Source organism: Rattus rattus, chromosome 6, assembly GCF_011064425.1.
Source record: "Rattus rattus isolate New Zealand chromosome 6, Rrattus_CSIRO_v1, whole genome shotgun sequence".
NCBI lineage: Eukaryota > Metazoa > Chordata > Mammalia > Rodentia > Muridae > Rattus > Rattus rattus.
This window is the reverse complement of record NC_046159.1, coordinates 68765909-68782965: the sequence shown is the minus strand read 5'-3', so window position 1 is coordinate 68782965 and position 17057 is coordinate 68765909. Positions and strand designations below refer to the sequence as shown.

The window sequence follows — 17057 nt, the reverse complement described above, 5'->3', positions numbered from 1 at the left end:
TGATCCCACCTACAAACTTCCCTTGATCACTTCTTTTGATCCCATCAGTAAATTATTCTCCCAGCTTTTAGCATATTCATTAAATATCTCGGTATATTTTTAGCGATTAATAAACTGAGGTTAAATAAAACAGAGACAAATTAAAATGAGACTCATAGGCTGAGATAACTTACTGCTATGTTCTATAGATGAGCAAATGCTACTTATTCTGTTAGTAGGGGCAGAGTTTTTCATTTTTCCTTATAGGTATCTGCTCTATCTCGTAGTGACTTTCAGGGCAACTTATCTTCCTCATCTGTGAGAATGCTCCATTGTCTTCTATATAGGAAAGTGATGATAATAACGATGACTCACTAGTAATCAGCTGTATCAACCCCCTCATATCCTCCTGGCATTGATGCCAGTCCTTTCTCAAGGCCAGCCTCATTTCAGGTAGGACCTGCATGTTCCTGAGACCATCCTCGGGCTCCCATATCCACATGCCTGCTTTTCATTTGCAGCCTTTAAGAAAACAAAATCAAACCAAAACCAAAACTAAATAACCAAACAGAAAGTCTGCCAACCCCAACCATTCACTTTCAGTTAGATTAGAAAAAGAAATCAAGTGAGAAGAACAGAGTAGCTAAACCGGAAAGAAATGCTCAAGACAGCAGAGGAAGTCATCATTTTACCTTAAATTGAAAGAAGAATAATGAATTTAATGGAAACTAAGAAAAGTAGATCGTTTTTACCTTCTTTTCAATGAAGCTGCCACGTGCCTCCTTTCTCTCCCACTCTCAATGGAAACTTAAAATGGGAATGTTTTCCAAATAATTTTAGGTCAATCATCAGTTCATATTGCTTTGACATCATAACTCTTGTCCTGTTGCCATGCCAACAGGCAGTGAGGAGCTAAAAGCATTCCAAATATATGTAAATTACAGGCTTAGTTGACACTCAGTCCTCCATGGGGTGAAAGCTAACACCACACTATAAATAACCAGGACCACCACAGCCCCCTCAGCCACACTCCCTCATTACTTTCAATAAGCAATGAAAATATGTGATCTATTTAAGGAACAAAACTGTCTGATCTACCTTCTATAATGAAAAAAGGTATATAGCTTTCTTGCTCTTCTTGGGATAAACGCCAACATGTTAATTGAGACATCTCTACGTCTGACTCCATTTACAATTTAGCTTAACCAATGTTTATTCCTTCATTTGACTTCACAGGGAAAATTGTATACATTTGTGGAGCACCTTTCTTCCATGTGAACATCATGCAAGTTAAATGACCAAAGCAAATAAAACATCCAGTAAAAAATGAGAGTTCATATTTTAGTTCAGTATTTGAGATACTGTTGCTCTCAATACCACACCCAGAATAAAAACACCAACTCTTCTAACTCATGGTTCATTTTTTCCTTGTAACTCTGGTAATTCAAATTGGTTGATTTCTTCTTGAACTTCAAAGGTCAGCCTTGGCTGTATATTTTCAAACTGCACCACTATGCCTCATATATGGTAAGAAAATATGTACTTAATGGATTCTGTGATGGAAACAATAAAACTATGGGCATCAGGATGATTCTTGTGATGGACTACCAACATGGAGCCAAGCTAGAAAAGCTATAATTCATTTGCTTTGCTTGGTATCCTCGTTTTTAAACAGAGCAGCCTTCTGATCTGCTAGATCAAAGAACATTTAAGATGTTCTGGTATCTCTTATCTCTTGCTAGCCTAGCTACAAAAGAAAGTCTGCAGAGAAACAGTGCTACCCAGCCAACTAGTCCAGATGAAAACCAAACCAGGAAGTAGGCTACATCAGTGTGTTCACCTTTGATAAGACTTCTAGCCTCAGTAGGGTTGCCCCAGTTGATGTACAATGAGTTGTTCTTGCCAGGCCCCGGTCATGCTACAGAGTCAGAAGATAACGAATAAAACGATAGAAGCCACAGCGTCTGGGGAATGTGTTCCAGGGCACCATTGCTTCTTACATACCACACATTTATTGCAGAGGTACAACATTTTCCTCAGGCGAGAGACCGGGGTTCAATTCCCTCTGGTATCCCCTTGTATGATTCAGGAGCAATATGTTAAAGCTTTATTTTCCATTTTTGAAGAGGGGTAACAATATCAAATTTCTCAAGTTTAATGGAATGAATGAGATCATAAGGGTTGTGTGATTAACTAAATGTGAACCTTAATGTAAACAAGCAGCAACAACTAGCTTTTACGGATATTCTTTATTAGCGTGTGGGGGACAAAGACTTACCTTAAAAATAGCATCCATCGGGACACAGGCTCCCAATGTAAAGCAATATAGACATATATTCATTTTAGTACTACTGTATGTGTATCTTATTGAAGCAAAAAGAACTGGATTCAAAGAAAAAATTTTTTTTGCAATGGGTGTCTTTATGAAGCTCAAACTAATAGTGTTCCTTCTACCTTGGCCTCTTGGGTGTAGGGATTATATGGTATTCTGCCTCACCTATCAGAATTAGGCATATTTTTGAGTGAAGGCTAGGGGAGAAAGTATCTGATTATTTTTTTATACTTGTCTTTTTCTATTTTTAAATAAGTACACACACACACATATACACACATACACACATATATTGTATGCATATATAGTGAGCAATGGTTTGTGAACATGAGTGTAGCACCTGAGGATGCCAGAAAAGGAACAGGAGTTACAAGAGGTTGTTAACTGCCTAAAGTAAATAATGGGATCCAGGCTCTCAGAAAGAGCAGAATGTGTTCTTGACAAGTGACTAATCTCTCCAGTTTCCTATTTGCTTTGAGTTTACAAACAGTAACAAAAATCAACTAAAACACTAAGGCAAGGAGGAGTTAATTACACAAGTTCTTACTAGATAGTTTTCCATCATAGGGTAGCTGACCAAGGATTATAAATTGGTCCTAATCACCCCAGTATTGTGTACTGCTTCAAGGAGGAAGTTTGTAGGTTCATATCTATTGTGCTGATACAAGCTCAACTTTTGGAAGCCACTTTAAAAAGGTTTTTGTTAAATTGATAGGCTCCTGAAAGGTGATCAAGAAATTTCTCAGATGAATTAATCTTGACAAGAAACAATGTTGTCTATTCAGGGAACTACCCAAGTCTCACCCCTCTGGAAGAAGTGATTTCTTTACACTCCAGGGCCTCTCCCCTTTAAGTGTGACTTTCAATTCTTTCAGACATTTACACCTAGATCTCACATTTAGCTTTCATCGGAGGATGAGAGGATGTCAAATTGCTTTCTGCACAGTAATTTACTGATGTCCTCAATTCTTTGCTATGGCCTGTCACCTATTATTATTGTGTCTAATGCCTGACAGAACAGAAATCCTATGGAAACCTTCCCAGTTGCACAGAGAAGGTACTCACACACTTAACGTAAATGCTTGTAAGTTGAGAATCCACTTTGGGAGCACTGCCCTCTTATATAAGGCAAAACATGGTAACCAGAAGATAGCAGGGTGGTCATTCTGCCCCACTTAGTGGATGACAAAGGGATGAAGTTAATTGATGAGAGGACAATGGTATCCAGCAGACCAAAGATATTTGAGATTGTGTTTTAGAAGAAATACAGGCTCTTGAATAAAAGACACAGAAGTTTCTTTTGAATTTCAAATTAGAGAGAGAGAGAGAGAGAGAGAGAGAGAGAGAGAGAGAGAGAGATCCAAGCAGCTCCTGAGAGTGGGGAGGAAATAGTTTCGATCTGTAGGAGTCCTGGACGATTTGGCAGCAGTCGTTTTTGGGGAAAGCATATTCTTTTTCTTTTTACACATTCTGTGTTGGTCAAATGTTTCATTGTTGTAGCAAAACACCCTCGGAAACTTAAGGATATAAAAGTTTTCTGAGTTTCTTTTATTCTCCCTAGCTCTTTAATATATTAGATAATCCCACTCACATTAAGAACTGGTCATATCCCCATCAGTCAACACTATCTGGAAACACTCTTAAAGATACACCCAAAAATGTGCTTTGGGAGTCCCCTAGATGTGTCTCAATCCTGTTAAGTTGACAAAGCAAGAAGCTGGAGAAATAGTTTGAGGTTAAGAGGTTCTGCTATAGGCTCCAACTGCATATGTAGCAGAGAATAGCCTTGTTTGGGCACCAGTGGAAGGGGAAGTCCTTGGTTCTGCCAAGGTTGGAGGGGTGCGGTAAGGCAGGTGGATGCGGGCGGGAACATCCATATGGGGGAGGGGAAGGTGACAGGGGTGCTTATGGACAGGAAACCATATAGTAGCTCACAACCACCTGTAATGAGACCTAATGCCCTCTTCTGGTGTGTCTGAAGACAGCAACAGTGTACTGTAAATAAATAAATGAATAAATAATAAATAAACAAACAAATAATTTTTTTAAATGTTAAAAGAAAAAGAGAGGTTCTGTTGCTCAGTCATGAGGACTAGAGTCCTGTTCCAAGCGCCTTTGCTGTGTGGCTCAAAGATGCCATACCTCCAGCTCCAGAGGATCTGATGCCCTCTTCTAGACTCTGTGGGTATCTATATTCATGTGCATGTGTATGCGTGCTCTCCTGCGCACATGCACGCACACACACATGCACACACACATGCACACACACACGCACATGCACACACACATGCACACACACACACACACACAGTCATAAAAACAATATTTAGAAAACAAACAAAAACCAAATCACACTGCTCTTTCCTCTGTGTCTGGACAATTCCCATCTGAATCCCCTCTCTTACAGCAGCTATTCTCTGATGCCCTTCATTCATGCATCGCAAACAGGGATATAGTTCATAAGGGCATAACCTGTCCTCTCCCTAGGAGTGTGCACCTGTTTGTTGTAAAAATCGCAAACTTTTCAGTCCCCATGAAGTATGAAATCATCAGCTTCCACAGGTGGTGAGACTGTGCTTGGATCCTTTCAAACCACCCATTAAATTATCCCCACCTAACCCACCTTCTCTGAAGCCAAGTTGTCATCAGGTCAGACAAATGGACTCATTTGTCAAGAAAACCACACTTTTGTTATGGTGGATGATCTCAGAAATCCCAATCCCAGATGATACCTGGGTAAATACATTTTAAAACCTGAGATTTCTTTCTTTCAGGTGTATCATATTTAAAGATGCACACTGAATTTTCCAAAACTGTTGGACAAGCACTTGAATTCTTTCCTGGTATGGACAAAGCTATGTATTGAGTCATCAGTGCCTCACCTCCATACACACCAACCAAATCAACTGGACCAGGCAAGGAAGCCACAGGGATTAAAAGAGAGAGAGAGGAAGCAGCAGAGCTGATAGCTGAGGTACCTGCTGTAGGTTAACAAACTTATTTTCATCAGCTTCTCAGGTGTGTACTTAAATTTCCATTCACAAGTAATTCACCTATGACCAATCTTTCCCTCCATCATTTGGAAGGATTTCTGTGCCTAGAATAAAGTCTTAAGAGGAGACATTTTTTAAATTTTAATTAATTAGTTAATTAATGAACATCATACAGCAGTTTCCTCTCTTCTCTTCCCAGTTCCTTCACCTCCCAACTCCCCTCCCTACTCCAATCCAGTCCTCCCTTTCTCTTCAGAAAAGGGGAGGTCACCCAAGAGTATCAACAAGCCTTGAAATATTAAGTTACAGTAGGACTAGGCACATCTCCTATTGAGGCTATAAAGCAGACCAGTGGGGGGGGGTTCCCAAAGGCTGTCTGCCATGTGCTTGCTATTTGAAGTCCCAACTGAAGACCCAGCTGCTCAATTACATATGCGCTAAAAGCCTTCGCTTCCCTCCCACTCCCACACACAGTCTCTGGCAGTTCAGTTCAAGCCCCTATGGGCCCAGGTTAGTTGATCCTGTAAGTTTTCTTTTGGTGTCCTTGACTCCCCTGGCTCCTTCCATCCTTCCTCTCTCTTCCACAGGAAGAGAAGAGACGTTTTCTAAATCCCTATAATTTATTTTTTGACCTCTTTCTTTTGACAGTGTTATTGAAATCTAGTGGATGGAAGGACAGTCCACTCTTCACCCCTTCCCTCACAAAGTGCTTCATAAAGTAGCTCATTCAGGATAAATGCATATCATTTACACTCCTTGATTTTGAAAAGAGCCATCTTTAGAGTGGTTGGCTCAAAAAAAAAATAGCCATGAGGGAGAGTAGGCTGAATTTGTTCTTCCCCCAAATATTAAGCTCTAACCTCATTTAGCTAATTAATAAACACATGCCATTGCTCACAAAACATTTTTTATTCATTTAGTGGCTTGATCTTGGTGGAACATTTGTTGGTACTGTTCAAGAAAGCTAGTATAATATAGCATTATAAAGGTCTCTGAGGTCTGTGGTCTATGCTGGACATTCAGAGTTGTCACTTGTCAGGTACAGTGACCACGGGCAAACTGCTTAACCTCCATGAACTGTTTCCATCAGCAGCACAGAAATAATCACAGCCCTGTTGCCAGGGCTATTAAGTCTAAATTTGATTATTCTAATTCCTTCATCAGATATACAGAAAAGACTCAGAAAGGTTACTATTTATGTAAAATGCTGATAAATATAAGGTAAGAGGGCCACCATTTTCAGGAAGAATCTTTAAGCACTAAGGATAGTTATGTATGCAGTTTCTTTTTCTGTTTTTCTTTTTCTTTTTCTCCCTAGGAAAGCAAAGTTACATCCTATGGTTTAATAAGGGGTGTCACAGGCAAACAAAAGATTACTGTACGTCTAAGTAAAAGGAATCAGATCAGAGCCATTAATATACACAACTCCTAGTAACTTGGACCACATGAACCACTTGATAGACAACATCCTCCCAAAGACTACGTGCTCTGATTTAACTGGATACAACCATCCTCCAAGGCAGACAGAACAAGACTTTGGAAAGACCAGACGACTGACAGCCGTAATAAAAGCAAGCAAGTACACACCCCTAACTTTTTCAAGGGTAAAGAAACATGAATATTATCATTTTTATAAAAAGTATCATCTCCTAAAAGGGTTGTGCTGAAGACATGGTCCTCTATCTCAGGCAGACCTTTTGGGAAGCTATTAGATCATGACGGTAGAGGCATAGTCAATGAATTAATTCACTGATGAATTCATAATCAAGGAGGATGTGGAAAGTAGGGCTTGAATGGTTGATGAGAATGTACCTTTGGAAGGTTTACCTGGTCTCTTGCCCATCCTCCTTTATTTTCTTTTTTCTTACCTCCTTTCTTTCCTCCTTTCTTCCTTCCTTTCCTCCCTCCTTCCTTCTTTCTTTCCTTTCCTCTTTCCTTTGTCTATTCCTTCTATCCTCTAATCCTTTTTTCTTGCCATCCTTTCTTTCCATAGATTTCACTCTAGCTCTCTCTATCTTTTTCCTGGCCATCTTACAGCAAAGAAGTTTTTCTGTCACATGCCCCTGGCTTCCTAATGTATTCACACACAACAGATGTAAAACAATGGAGATATCCAAGACAAATTAAAACCATGAGGTCATCCCCTTCCAGAAGATTCATTTCTCATTAAATTGCTTTTCTCAGGTATTTTGTCACAGGAACAAAATGAGATCAGCAGAAATACTCATCAAGTAAATGATAAGCAAAAAGGTACTGGGCTCCTGTAAGGTAAGCATTACTTGAACAGAAGGGAATGCTGGGAAATAGATGAGTAAGGGAGCAAATATCTGTGCTTGTTCAGAGCCTTGAGAGGTTTAGTTGGAAGAAAGTTTCTAGGACTTCTGTGTCCAGCAATGGAATAAACAATGGAAAAACCCATGATCCTGAAGAATATGGAGGCAAAAGATCCTAGAAGACGAAATTCCTAAAGGGAGAACTTATTGTGTTCCATGTGACTCAAGCCCTATTTGGGGTGCTTTTATTGAGTAGTTTCCTGTAAAGCTGGGAGATTCATAACTTTGAAAAAGTTCAGCTCTCTAGGTTGGGGGAATAGGGTATTATGTCTAAGACCACAGGTTAAAGTAAACATAGAGTTTCTATATAAACATGGCAGCAGATGATCTCAAAAGGTCCTGAGACAAGAAGTAGTCCTGAATAGAGTCTCAGGATATTTAACATTGCAGCTCCAGCATCGTATTAACTCAAATACTATTCTATCCAATCACTGCATGGGGTAGAAATCTCAGCCTTTTGACTTTTCTTTTTGTGTACAGTTTTTCTTTGTTTTTATCCAAAATGATTTTTATTCATTATTCTGTCCTTTCATTCTTCAGAGTCTCTACTTCAGTGTGTCCTATGTATGCAGATAAAAACAAGTTTCTAGTCCTCATGAATCTTGTATGTTATCAGAAATACTTTAAACAGTAGCTGTTGTCTGCTTCTACTCTCAGATTGAGCATCCCAAGGTTCCAGAACAGATGTTCTGTTAGATTCCAAATGGACGTATAATACAAAGAGACTATTTTATTTTAGTTGAGGTGAAATCCACATAACATAAAATTCACCATTTGAAACTCAGCAGTCAGTGGCTAGAGAGATAGCCCAATGTTTAACAGACCCCAGTTTAGTTTCTAGCACCCATGTTACAAAGCTCACAACTTCTTGTATATCTTGCTCTTCTAGCCTCTGCTTGTACTGCTCTCAGATACATAAACCCACACACATTCTTATCATATATGTATAATTATACTCAAAAATATAAAATCTTCCATTCAAGGGTATTTTCATATGCATGATATCTATATCTATATCTATATGTATTCGCATATGCATATGTCCATGATTCTAATGGGAATTTGCATAGTCATTTGCAACTGTACAGACTTTTGGGGCTTGCTATTAACTCCCAGCCCCTGTCAAACCTTATCCAACATTCTTTCCCTATAGATTCTGCATATTTTATTTGAAAGGAATCGCAATACATTACTATTTGTGGCTAGCTTCTTTTATATTGCTTAAGGTTCTTGTGTGATAAGCTGCCACTTTATAAGTCACCAGTGATTTCAAGTGAACACCTAAACACTCACACACACACTCACACATACTCATAGTCACCACTCCACATAGTGTCAACAAGAAAATAATGCTTATTTAGTGCTGGCAATAAAAATACATGTGTATTCTCAAAGCAGAAATAAAATGCATGTGCTTTTAAACTTGGATATCAACCCAAAAAAATAATTAAAAAATAACTCACTCTTAAAATATAGAATTCTACTCCCTCTTTTGGAAATGAAAGGCCATAAAACTGATGTGCCCAAATTTTGTAAGCAAAAATAAAACTATATACATGGCTGGAGAGGTGGCTCAGTTGTTAAAAGCACTGGCTGTTCCTTCAGAGGACCTAGGTTTGATTTCCAGCAGAATGGCTTACAATGATATGTTAGTCCAATTCTAAGAAATCCAATGCCCTCTTCTGGCCCTGGTTGGCACTGAGTGCATAAGATCGATAGACATACATGCAAACAAAGCATCCATACACACAAACTAAATAGACTAAATAATAAAATAAAATACTCTATATACATATACCCATAACCTAGTGTCATTATTTTTTATTCTAAGTGCTTAAAGATATTAGTATTTCAATATTTATATCTTCTGTGTCAGTTCCAAAAGATTATGTATTAGGGTCATCTGCCATAATGATCTCTCAATATTGCAAAACCGTCTCTTAAGACTAGAAAGTCATGTTCAAGAAGTCAAATTCATTCAATAAAGTCAGGTGTGTAGTCAATTGAAATTGGAGAAAACACTTAATCTTTAGAGGCTACTGACTCATAACTCCATGAAGTTTCCCCCAAGGGATTTCTGACATTCAGAGTATTATAGTTTAGCATGTGTCACATTGAACATTACACAGTCTGGCAGATAAAGGTTTGATCCTGAATCTAGTGTCATCAGTCTGAGCTCTCATGACAGATGGGCAGATGAGAGGTCATGGTATGTGTGCATGGGAGTGGATGTCACTTACATATCATAAATCATGAACAGAGAGACAAATGTTATGAGGTCTCTTACAGTGATGTAAACAGAAACAGAACTAACAGTGTTCCAGTCGCAGTGATCCAGTTGCAGTACTCCAGTCACAGTGATCCAGTTTCAGTACTCCAGAAATAATGCTCCAGTGGCAGAGCCATTCAACCATCTGGATTTCATTCAGCCAAACCTGCTGTTTTAACTGGGTGTTAGTTACAATTGGGCATTTCCTGCCATTTGCTGTGATCTGCTTAGGTTAGAGGCTGACATCTCACCCACTTGTCAGATGGGTTAGACAGTGTCACTTACTTGGAATAGACAGGCTTTTAAAAGGGAGTCCTTAGTGATCATGCAGGATTCCGGCATCTCATTCGCACTGTTACTGAAACTGGTCAGTCAGGAGAAGAGGAGAGCTAGGGTTGTGAGGGTAGAGGAGTATGAGTTCCGATATGATGGGAACAGCAGAGTCTTGCAGTAGGTCTGACTGTACAAAACTCCATTTATTGTGCAAACTCAATGAATTAATGAGTAACCGTGCTTGCTGTGCAACCATTAAGAGCTGAGTTTGGATTCAAGCAATCCAGTGACAAGCTACTGGTGTGGGGACCGCAGGATAGGTGGGGCTTGCTGACTGCCAGTCTGAACAAAATACCATTAACTCTGGGATCAGGGTGAGATGCTGTTTCAAAAGAATAAGGTGGAGAGTGATAGAGAAGGATGTTAGGTAGCCCCACATAATCTTTGTGATAGCACACACACACACACACACACACACACACACACACACACACACACACACACACACATCTTCCACATACCATCTGTTACCACTTATACATTTGCTTAATGTCTTAAATACGTCTGTTCATTACTGAAATACCTGAGTTCTCTCAAATAAATTTTTATAAGGAAGTTGTCAAATCAGCCATATATTGTTTTATAAGCCATCTTTCAGTTATATGAGTAAAATGTTTAATGATACTTTTCAAAAAAAAAGGTAAATAATTTATTCTCTCTGTAGTTGGTTAAAAGGAGTAAGTGATGGCCTTTGTTGAATAAGGAAGTGATTTTTCCCCTCTGGGTAGACTTACTCAGCTGCATGGAAAGCACAAAACCTTACATTAAATTCAGTGAGTTTTACTTGCCCTGTGAAAAATGAGGTACCCATGCTGTGCACTGTGGCATCACACAGAATAAATGTCATCAATATGGAGATGCAGACATTGGGCAGAGGGCTAGAGCAGCCTAGCATAAATAAGAAAACAGAAGGCAGGAGAAATCGCTAGGTGGGTTTCTGAAATCAGTCAGGGTCTATTCAGATACTGTGCATATCATCAGTCCTGAGAGCACGTGGCCCACTATGTGATAGGCCTAGGAACACTCAAAGCGTTTTTCAACTGGTTTGATGTTAAATTGTGCTCCACTCAAAGGCAATCCCCACTTTCTGGAGGCACCACTAGTAACAAAGGATTCAGCAGGTAGAACTCTAGACATATACAGGAATAGAAACATGGCTAGACATCAGTCAGGAAGAGACAGGCTACCCACACACGGGATCAAATCTCCAAAGGTCCACCTGGCAGGGGTTTGGTTGTGCTTTGTGATATAATTTAGGTCATTTTTATTCCTTTTTTCATTCTTTCTTTTTTCTTTTCTGTCAAGGTTTCATGTAGCCCCGACTGGCCTCAAAGTTACTCTGCATCCAAAGCTGGCTTTGAACCCCTGATCATCCTGTGTCCACCTCCTGCATGTGTGTACCACCATGTTGCCATTTAGGTCACTTCTACAGCAATGTTAAAATGCTACAAAGGAAATGGCTATTTTTGTGAGGATGATAATTCGTTTTTTATCTAGCTATACTGGTGGGTAGAGTGTGTGCCCCCTGACCTTTGTGAAAGCCATGGCCATTTCCAAAAAATAAAATGAAGTAAAAGAAAAGAAAAATAAAATAAGTAAAGGGGACTCAGCCCAGTAGCAATTAACATCACTTCCTGGGGTAATGGTGAAAAAAGCAGTTGGTGTTACAGAAGTATGACAGCTTTAGCTGACGGACAATAGCGATCTGGAATGAAGAATGAAGATACTCCTATTCCATATGTAAATAGATGCTGACAGAACTTACCTTATATTTACAAGTGTAGCAATACTCTGTAAGTGAGAACCTCTGTGCTAAGGAGAAACAGGGAACCTCTAAACATTTTATTTCCAAATGTCAACTGTCCACTATCAGATAATTATATACATACATTTTAGAACCTTTGTAAAAAGCAAGAGCAAACTGGCTACAGGCTCCCTTGAGCACCTATATAACACCAAGTCACACGGATCTCACGAGTGTCCCTCCTCTTTTGAGCCTTTCTCTGTACTTCCTACATGCTTTATGTATACATAAGTTCTCTACTGTTGAACTTGATAGGGCATTTATGACAAAGCAAACTTAAATCTCTACTTAATAGTCAATTAATACACAGTGCATAGACACAATATAATATAATATTATTTATGGAAAGGGAAACAGTGATAGTTGTGACATAAATTACAAAAATAAAAAAAAAACATGAGAAATTCATCTGCTATGTCCTATATATGTCCTTCAAAAATGAATATATTGAAACTCAATCTCTAATATGACAGTACTTAGAAGTAGGGACTTTGGAGAGAGTTTGGGTCATGACTGTTAGGATGAGATAGACATCTAAGAAAGGATCCAAAGTAGGGAGCACAGATAGAAGCAATATCTATGAGAGTTGTGGTCTCATCAGCTACTGAGCATACTAGCATCTTTATTTATGGTATTTTGTTGTAGATAGAATGCACGGAAGAAGATGCTGAATCTCTCACCCATTGTACAGTTGCCCTTCATGACAGTTACAGATCAAGAACTCTTCAGAGTTTTCCTCCTTCTTTAGTTTAAAGGTCTGAGCATCAATCCTATGGACCTTTCAATTATACCCTTTGAGACCTCTCATATACTTTAATTAAAAGCTTTTCCAATTGGCTATGGGACATCTCATTTTAATATCTTCCAGATAAATCACATGAGTAGCTATGAGACTAGCTTAAGAGAATGCTTTGCCAACCTATCCCCAATCTTTGCATAGTACTCAAACCCTCCCCGTTGCAATTAGAGTCCCAGTTGATCAAGCTCCTTCCTAGGATAGCTATTTCTTATTAGTAATGACTCTGGTCTTAGCTTGTGACACTGGGAACTGCAATGCTCAAGACTTAACTAATAAGAGACACAAGTTGCTAACGTTGTGATTAGGTCAACTCGTAGCACATGATAAAAGCTTGGAAAATTCTAATCTCATACAGAGTGGTATATTATACTGTTTGAGGTATCTTCAGCCCACTTGAAAACACATCCGTACACACCCCACATATGCACAGATGTAGTCTATTACCTTTAATATGATGCATCCTGAGATTTGCAACCAACCTTTTTTTTCTTATTTCAATCTTTAAATCTTTATATGAGTCTTGTATGTATGATTTTAATTTACACAAATCAAAAAGCCAAATTCTGTGACTTATACTAAGAAGATGTGCTATTCGTTTTTCTATTTCTGGAGTCTATTTTTGAGACCATGGTAACCAGGTAAAGGTCACTGCGTCAACCCATGATTACTGAATTGGGAGCTCTGCAAATACACACTTGTCCTTTAGTGCACAGCAGGCTGTAATTCACCCTCCTAGGCTGGAGGAACGACTTATACTGCACAGAGTTCAAAGCCAAGTCCTTGCTTATTGCTCCAGTCAAACAATTTCATTTCTATCAGTTGGTGCTTGTACTTCAGATTTTATGGATCCAATGGGTCTAGTGAAATTTTATGACCCTGCAACACAACAAGAAGAATAAAGCTCCAGGAAAAAAAATCAATATAATGTTTAAGGTCTTTGTTACCTTTATAACCTCCAGTGTTCTTTTACATATAAACGAATAAATCAACCTTTTAACGGAAGGAACAGTCTTCAGTGCCTGCTCAATACTTGGTGCTAAGTCCGATCATAAAAACTATCACGAAGTGTCTAATGGCTTTGCTACCTGAACAAGCACAGTTAAAGAAGAATCAATTGCAAGGTGAGAGCATTATTAGGATGTGGGTGTTTTATTCTAATTAGTGTATAGTAACCAGCTGTTTGCAAAGGACAGTAGCAACTTTAAAAGAAGTGCAGGACTTCACAAGCGATAATGTTTTATTAACATTGAGAACATATTCCAAGCAGATTAAATATTTCCAAACATCCAGTTTTTTTCTTTACTCCTGGCCACCTTTTTGTGTGAGAGACACTCCCTGTAACTCAACAGTTGAGTCAGCAGGATACTGAGGCAATCTTTCCCGTAACCTTCAAGAGAATGACTTTTTCTTGTGTCGGACTTCTGGAAATATGACCCGAGTATATTTTCTCTAGTGCATTTTTAAAAGCATCTATCAAGGTACTAAATACTAGAATAAAACTAAAATTAAATTATCCCCCTCCTCTACATGATAAATATCATTTTGCTCATAAACTTTCACTGGCCTAGCAGTCTCTGAGGATTGAACAACTAAACTCAGAAGCTTTTAAAGTTGAATTAGCATCAGGTAGCCCATTTAAATATTCTGCATTAAATTAAATTGAATAAGAACTTGGTTTGGTGAAGGCACTCATATACTTATTAGGGGTAAAACTTCATAGCTCACCATGTAACTCAGGAAGAACTGTATAGCAATTGAGAAAAATTATTTGATATGGATCCCTGTCCAATCAAATGCCGAGTAGAGAATATGAGGCCTTCTCCACAAAGACAAAATATGATCCAATGAAAAGGCCAACTCCTACAATTCTGCTTGAATAAATGGCAAAGAGGTGGACACATGACACTCCCCAGTCCCAAACATGTCCAAAGCACTGAAGCCCAGCAGAGTCAGCATTTAACTTAATTATAGTGTTGCCAAGGCAACTAACAGTGCATGAAAGGCCACTTGTAAATAAAATCATTTCTGCAGCTCCCAAAGGTTCCTGTGTCTCAGAAGTCTCACACCCATATTCCAAGAGAGGGCACAAGAGTGGCTTATGACAAGTCTCCTTCACAACAATTCTTCTATGATAACACTTCTCCTCATGCAGATAATCAGGCAAAGGCATGGAACTGTGACCAGACAGAGACGATAAAATAGCTTTTATCCCTATTGTTAGGAGCAGTATTCGTATTATTCATTATTTTGAGAAAAAGTCTCATGACTCATTCAGCTCAGGCTAGCATCCCATGTATTGCTCGGCCAAAGATGACTTTAAACTCTTGGTTCTCCTGCCTGAACCTCACAGAGGCTGGGATTACAGGAACATGGACCAAGATTTGTTCAAATTTTAACTTTAATTTTTTTCTATTTGTTCTAATATTTTTAAATAACCTAATACCTTAAGTTGTAGATTTGGGAAGAATCAACTTTATCTAAGAATGTGCTTGACTGAAAATGATAATTTAACAAATCTCTGCTTGTCATCTTGATGGATCATGGAAAAGAACAAGCAAAGGGGTTATGTAGCAGGGCGAGCAGACACAATGGTGTCATGAGCTAAAAGCTAAAAGGATAGCCAAGGGAGACCTCTGAGGAATGCATTGAAACTGAATGTCTAACACCTCAAGTAAACATAGTTTTAAAGATTAATTTTATATTAAATAGTGCATATTTGGGTTTGGGTGTGTCTATACACATGGATGCTGGTACCAGTGGAGGCCACTTTAAGGGAGTGATAAATTGCCTCAGAACTGGCCTTACAGACTGTTGTTAGATGTCTGAGGATGACGTTGAGAACTGAGCTTCTATAAGAGCAGTATATGCCTTAAATGCTAAACCATCATGTAGCTCTTCCAGCATACTTTTCTTTAAGAATGCATTGGCGAATGCTTTTTCATTATGAAACCTCAATGCTAATGAAGTCTGTGCTCTGGACATTCCAATAATTATGAAATAGCCTCTCCTGTCTGTTTAGTCCAAACCTTCAAAGAAAGGCATGCTTCACATTATGCACAGGTTTAGTTCTTAACATTGCATGAAAGCACCCTCTCTGTTTAATCCGTCCTAATAGTTTTCAATATATAATTATAGGAGTAATGGCTTTAAGCTTAAAATCCAGCCTACGGCAACCTAGGATCATTTTTAAAAATAATAGCACACATTCAAAAGTCTGCTCGCAGCAAAATAGTGTGAGATCATAATGCAAGTCATAAAATATGAATGTAACCCAACTGCTGTGGGTAGAGCAACACTGTAAGCCAGCTTTGCTGAAGCCACGGTATCTTCACCGAGCTGGGTTGTTTGGAAAGAGTTGGAATGGAAGGGACAGACAGGCTCCTGTTCAAACTCTTGCTGGATCCTTCTCACAGGTTGAAACCATTATGTTTACTTTTTTATACTCAATGCATTAGCAGCAAATTTATGTAGCAGTTTAAGTGTGACTAGGAATTACCTATAATCTATTAGTTTGTCAGACTTGTGAGAAGTATGTCCCCTCTTCCTCTAGCTATCAGAATTCCGGCATGTGGGCATCATATCAAGATGTCTGCTCTGACAGATGACAGAGCTGGAGCACTCAATGGCTCCGAGAAGAAGTCAGGTGATTCCTGTAGAAGTGGACTTTGCATATGAACCCATAAAGAACCTCCAGCAATGATTGCAAGCATAGGTCAAAGAATTGAAATCTGAGTTTCTGAGGGACAGAGAGAGCTGCATTTTATTTGTTCTCCTTATCACAGGCTTTTCTTTTATGTCATTTGTGGAACGAAGATATCACAGAGCATATAGGGCTTGACATTTAAAAACAAAACTATTGCCTCTCCCTTTGTTATCCTCTCTCAAAACACAACAAAAATATCTTATAAAGCTTCTTAATTGTCCTAACTACTGCCAGTTTCTAAAATTTAACATGTTAAACTACATTGAAACAGAAGGTTCCATGGATTCAGCACTAAAGAGAAGGCAGCAAAAATGGAGAACAGGAGTTGTCCAATGGTATGAGATTTAAATGTATGATTCAAACATACTCTCTTATTTAATATTTAATGCTAATACTTCACAAATGCAAACACTGTAAAATATCTCAAATATGCACATAGAAATATATACTTTAAATGGACTAAGATCGAAGACAATATCTGATTTAGATTGAAATGACGCCCAGGTAAGAGT

The 17057-nt window shown here is 38.7% G+C and overlaps 1 protein-coding gene across 4 annotated transcripts in view; it reads right to left on the bottom strand.

Annotated features, from left to right (window-relative positions):
- Ctnna2 (catenin alpha 2) overlaps window positions 1-17057 on the bottom strand; it is a 1084017-nt gene that overhangs the window by 678332 nt on the left and 388628 nt on the right. Inside the window, exon 1 of one of the 4 annotated variants that reach the window (XM_032906323.1) lies at window positions 732-2404. The exons of the other annotated variants lie outside the window; for them this stretch is intronic. The gene's annotated coding sequence lies outside the window, so the exon portion shown is untranslated. Of the gene's footprint in view, window positions 1-731; window positions 2405-17057 lie in introns of those variants that run through there. 4 annotated transcript variants of the gene reach the window in all.